Source organism: Pinus tabuliformis, chromosome 8 (assembly GCF_031772625.1).
Source record: "Pinus tabuliformis cultivar Carrire ecotype Pingquan chromosome 8, CPIR1, whole genome shotgun sequence".
In the NCBI taxonomy this organism is placed as follows: domain Eukaryota; kingdom Viridiplantae; phylum Streptophyta; class Pinopsida; order Pinales; family Pinaceae; genus Pinus; species Pinus tabuliformis.
Window position 1 is genome coordinate 2,060,008,768 of NC_142294.1, and position 5,654 is coordinate 2,060,014,421.

A 5,654-nucleotide genomic window follows, 5' to 3' on the forward strand; every position below is an offset into this window, starting at 1 on the left:
TGTTAGCTTTTGTGAGTGTGGAGTTTGAAAAGAAAGCAAAAAACTTTGTTTAATTTGAAGTACCTCTGAACCTCATAGAAATTGCTCTTCATCGAAACGAAAAGTGCATGTGCATGTAGTTAGGATAGTTTCTTTTTGCGTCCTAAAAACACCACAAGTTTCACTTCCGTTACCTTCTGACTTAAAGAACAGCCTAATAAAATCAAGCGCTTAATTAAAATCCACTAGAACTTTTTTGTTTTAGTTATTACACCAACAAGTTTAGGATTTTAGGGCCTTGGATTAGGTGAGTGGAGAGTTAACTCTCCAAGGCCACATAAAACGTCAAACATAAGAGTCTGATTAAAGAGAGTAAATCCAATAGCGTTAGGAAGACCAGGAAAGCTCTGGATCTGGGAGTTAAGCACGAGGGTCTGTGAAGACAGGGAAGAGAGATACCCCCTCTCCTACTTGTCCGAACTTACCTCACGACTGTTCCGCCTGGCTTCTGCAACGAGTTGGTACCCATAGTTGCCTCTCCTAGGGATCTGCATAGGTGGCTGCGGAGGGGAATCCCGTGGCACCTGAGGTCGACGTTGTATCACTCTCGACAGTACTACTGGAGGGTACCCTTGCGAAGCTTGGGGGCTTGCACCGGCGCAGGCTGTGGTTAGGAGGTCAGCGTAACTTCCTCTGTTACCTTCGCTGATAGGACTGGGCCGTCATTATCCTAGACTATCTTCGGAAGGCCCCTGACTCCACTTTCTTGTATTTTGGTGTCCGGTCCTCACCACCCGGAGCGGAAATACTTGGAAGTTGTTTGACTGACTGTTTCTTTAGGGACTTTTTAGTGGGTGCTCTTTGCTCCTTGTATATAGTTGGCTTTAGGTATTTTTGTCTAGTCACCTTTGGACTTTGTGGTCTGAGTGACTGGCTTGCCACTCCACCAATCTTGAAAGGCTTTTGGTCGTTCTTTCAGAAGTTGTGGAGTTGCCTCCTCAAGGGCAAAGGTTTTGATTGCGTATCCATATTCTTTGAAGGGTTATTTCTATATTCCCGCAAGGGAAAGGGTCTTTGGATCAGTTAGATATGGCCAATATTCCTGTGGAAACCAACCAAGGTACCCTTCCAAAAGGGGATCCTTGTGCTTTTCCTTTCTTTGGAAATGTTGGTACTCCCTTGATGGCCACTTTGAATATTCCTGGGTTGAACGTTGGACTACCCGTTTGGCTGTGGTCCACTCCGAATATTCCAAATGCTCTTGAAGCTTCTCAGATGAATGCTTTATTTCAGGGGCATCACATGGGTGCTAATTGTTCATCTTCTTTCAAAGAGAAATCTGCGATTCTTTCTTCTCCCCCTTCTTGTAACAAGAAATCTAAAAAGAGGAGAAAAAGGAAGTCAAAGAAGAAGAATAAGTCTATCCCTTCATCTTCAACCTCTGCGAGTCATGTTGGAGATGAGTCTTCAGCCGCTGCAAGTCATGCTGGGGGCACGAGTCTAGTCACTGCAAGTCATACTAGCACTTCATTTTCAACCTCTGCGAGTCATGTTGGAGATGGGTCTTCAGCCGCTGCAAGTCATGCTGGGGGCACAAGTCTAGTCACTGCAAGTCATACTAGCACTTCATCTTCAACCTCTGCCAGTCATGTTGGAGATGAGTCTTCAGCCACTACAAGTCATGTTGGAGGCATGAGTCTAGTCACTGCGAGTCATACTAGCAAAGAGTCACCGACCTCTGCAAGTCATGTTCAGGACTCTCCGCAAACCACTGCTAGTCATGTTGGCGGAATGGAGGTTGATAAGAAACCTGGACGTAGAAGTTTTAAACCTAAGTTCCCTTGTAAGATATGCAAGGGAGACCATCTTACTCATTTATGCCCTGGTATTCCAGAGGTTCAAAGGATATGGTCCGAGTCTGAAAGTACTTCTACTCCTAGATCTGATATGGTTTCTCATCAATCCCATCAACCATCGGTTGAAAATGTGGTAGAGTCAGTGCAATCGTTGGCCGATTACACTCCTCTTTTGGGGGGTGAAGTGCCTAACAAAAGAGTCTGTTTGATCTCTAGTACAGAGTCTTCTAGTATAGGGGGCATTCCGGTTTCTTCGAATGTTCCCCCTCCAAGTGCTAAGAGTGTTTCCTTTGATTGGGATAGTCTTGTTGAGCCTCGTCTTCCTTCCGCTGCACCTTTCCAAATAAAGGTCAGAGTTAATTCCACAAATGTCTATCGATGTATGGTGGATGAAGGATCCTCTACAAGTATTATATCCTCTTTGACTTGGAAAGCTTTGGGTTCCCCAAAGTTGTTGACAACTCAGAGTCAGTTGTTAGCCTATGATAGAAGGCCTGGTGAATCTATGGGTGTTCTTCCTCAAGTGCCTATCACTTTAGGTGGGAAGACTGTCTTAATCGATATGATGGTGGTTGATAGCCCTTTAGACTTTAATATGCTACTTGGGCGTGATTATGTCTATGCTATGAATGCTGTGGTGTCTTCACTCTTTCGAGTAATGTGCTTTCCTCATAACGGGAATATTGTCACTATTGATCAGCTTGCATCTGATAATCACCACCCTAATTCGACTTTACTGCAGAATGCCCCTTGGTTTGTTCCAAGTGTTCAAGTAGACTCTACCCAGCCACGGGTGAATTATGTGGCATTGAGTCCTCAATGTTCAATTGCTTCTGAGAAGGATCCTTTGACTTATTATTCTCCTTCTTGGGACTTGGTCCCGGCAGTTGACCGAAAGATTCTTCCTATAGGGACATGGGACCCTTTAATTCCCTCTTTTGATCCTTGTAGTTCTCATGATTTCTTAGATCTTGCTTTGCCTTCACAGGAGGAACTCTTTGAAGCCATGAGTTATGACTACCAAAGGAGCCCTTGGCCTGAGCCCTGCAAGGGGTTTGTTCAGAAGAACTATTATGCGTAAGCCGCAAGGCTGCGTGGTTCCCTGTACCATATTGTATATATGAGGTACGCATTTTCAAGTTTTGTATTCTATAGCACAAAGATTTTATATGAAGTTTATATGTGGGATGTATTAACTTCTTGTCTAGTGTTCCTATTTATGTTTACAGAACTTGGAAGATTTCTCCTTTGGAAGTTTATGGTTGGTCCGTTCTGACAGGTATTGGTTTTTGAAACTGGCATATAGGTTAGGTTTTTTCCGCCTGCATTGTGCATTTATCAGTTTCCTTTCCCATTTTGCCTTAGGATCGACCCCACCAAGTTATGGTGCGGAACCTTCTCATTGCTTAGAAGTATCATGACTTGTGTGGTAGAGCCTACCTTATCATGGGTGCCCTAGTTAGTACCTTATTGTCGCTTGGCACTCATGCAGATTTTTCATCCCTAGCCTCGGGAGTCCTCTGTAGTCCCGCCATGACTTATGCGTTGAAGACTCATTCCTCTTTGCTTCCTCGCTTCGTTCTGGCCTTATACCCTAGAGGCTCCTATCTGTGTTAAGTTGTACTTCTGCATTGCATGTTGACCATTTGCACCTTTTGGCCTATAGCCGGCTTCACTTGGACTCGTGTTTAAGCCCACTTTTGACCATGACGTCTGCAAAATCAACCTTGCATACCCTTGACCTCTGCAGCTTGACATACCCAGATCCGTGGAAGGAACATACCTCCGAGTGTCACTGTCCAGTTTTTCACCTCCCTGCATTGAGCATAGGAATGTTCCTTTCCCAGGAACTAGATCATCTGTTTCACCGACACTCGTTCTTTCCACTGTACCATAGCATTCTTTTATTCTTTTTCCGGCTTATCAGAAAAAGACAAAAAAATTAAATATTCCAAAAAGAGCGGGAACAGGGACGTTATTTCCATTTATTGTTGGCAGCTGGAGTCAGTCGTGTCGCCCTTGAACAAAGCACTCAAAGCAAAGTCTCCTCCGCATGGGTGGGATTTAGTTTGACTTAGGTACGCCATAACCTTGTTATCGAGTCAGTTCTCCCCCGATTGGTTATCTCTTCCAATCATATGGAGGGTTCGTTCATGCCTCCTGCATGACGGATTTATACAGATTCATTTTATGCTGCCACATAGTCACATTGAGTCGTGCTTTTGTTCAAGGGAAGTTAGCCTGAGTCGGCCTTTCTGCGGTGTCTCTTGACTCGTTTTTCAGTCGGCCATCCCTGGTTGTCAGTGTCATGTCTATCATCACATCAGTTATATTGGTCCTTCACTCGTGCCGGTTTGAGAAGGTCCCCATTGACTTCTTGCTGGCGGGTCTTGTCCTTATCGACGACGACACATTGCTCTGAGGGCAGACCTAGAGACTGCACCCTGGCCCTATTTTCATTATTGATAGGTCACCTTGTGCTCAGCATCGATCAGTATCATGGGTCTTTGACTGAGTGGTTTCCCTTGTGTTCGACGTCAGCATACATTATCACACATTGGGATTCGTGCAGTACCTTGGTTTCCATTTGACCCTATTGGTGGATACCTCGCCTCTTTGTCAGCTTTCATTATTGGTTGGTTCAGAGGGTTTCTGCCGTGCGCTAGCCACATCTTGTGTACGCCGGAAACGTACTTCGGTTGGGTTACTACATCTTTTTCGTCCGATTCCTTCCACATTATTGGCCTACGGGTTACACTCGCGCTAGATTGATGGAGGATGCCTTAATGCCTTCCTTTTAGCGAATCTTTCCCTATCGACTCCGACTCATTGCTCTGGGGCAAAGATCTAGAGTCCATTTGGCAGTACCTTGGGGTTTGCAGTCATTAGTGGCAGATTCCTCGCTATCGACAGTGGGAAACCATCATTGTCTCCTGATTGATAGATTCTTACAGGTGTTCGACTTCAGCTCATCTATTCACACTTGTTAGATTGTACTGGGTACCTTGACGCTCATTATCATTATCGGTGAGTAGTCTCGCGTTTGTTAACGGTATACATCAATGACCGGTAATCAAACGATTTCTCACATGGTCGACTTCAGATCATTTATTCCCATGGTGTAGAAATGTACCACGGCGGTCGGTGAAGACCTCAGGTTGTATCAGCATTCATTGGTTCACTTGACAGTTGCTCCTGTTGCTGCTAGTTGATACCACTCCACCTTATATGTTGCAGTCAGTCATGGCGACATTCTATATGCTGGCACCAGAGTTTGCAGTGTAGTACCATCCTATTCCATCATGTTCAGTTGGTACCGTTTTTGGGATCAGTCTTCGATATCAGTGATCCTTTGCATCTTTCAGCATCATTGACAGTCTTATATGTGATATTCAGACATGTACTTACTCATTATGATCAGATGATCCATTATGTATTTTCCAGTCATTTATACTTGTATACTTAGTGGATCCGCTTGTACTTGATATGCGGACATGCTTTACTTTTCCTGAGCATGGGTATGCCCGCCTCAGACGGTGTTTCTTTCTGATCTCCTTTCGGTGGCTTGGCAGGCTGAATTCTGGTGAAGTCCTCCTCGGTTTTTCGGCAGAGTTCCTTTCCTTGTACTTACTTAATATATTTCGGCCATCATGTTCCCCTTCTGACCTCATACATTAGGGGGCATCTGTTATAGCTCCAAATCTCACTCTTATGGTTTGTGATGCTGCACTTATGGCCTAGGGCAACCCCTCCTTCCAGACCTGGTCCAAAAATTTAAAAAACAGTGTTTTATTCCCTATACGCGACTTTGCCCTGTGT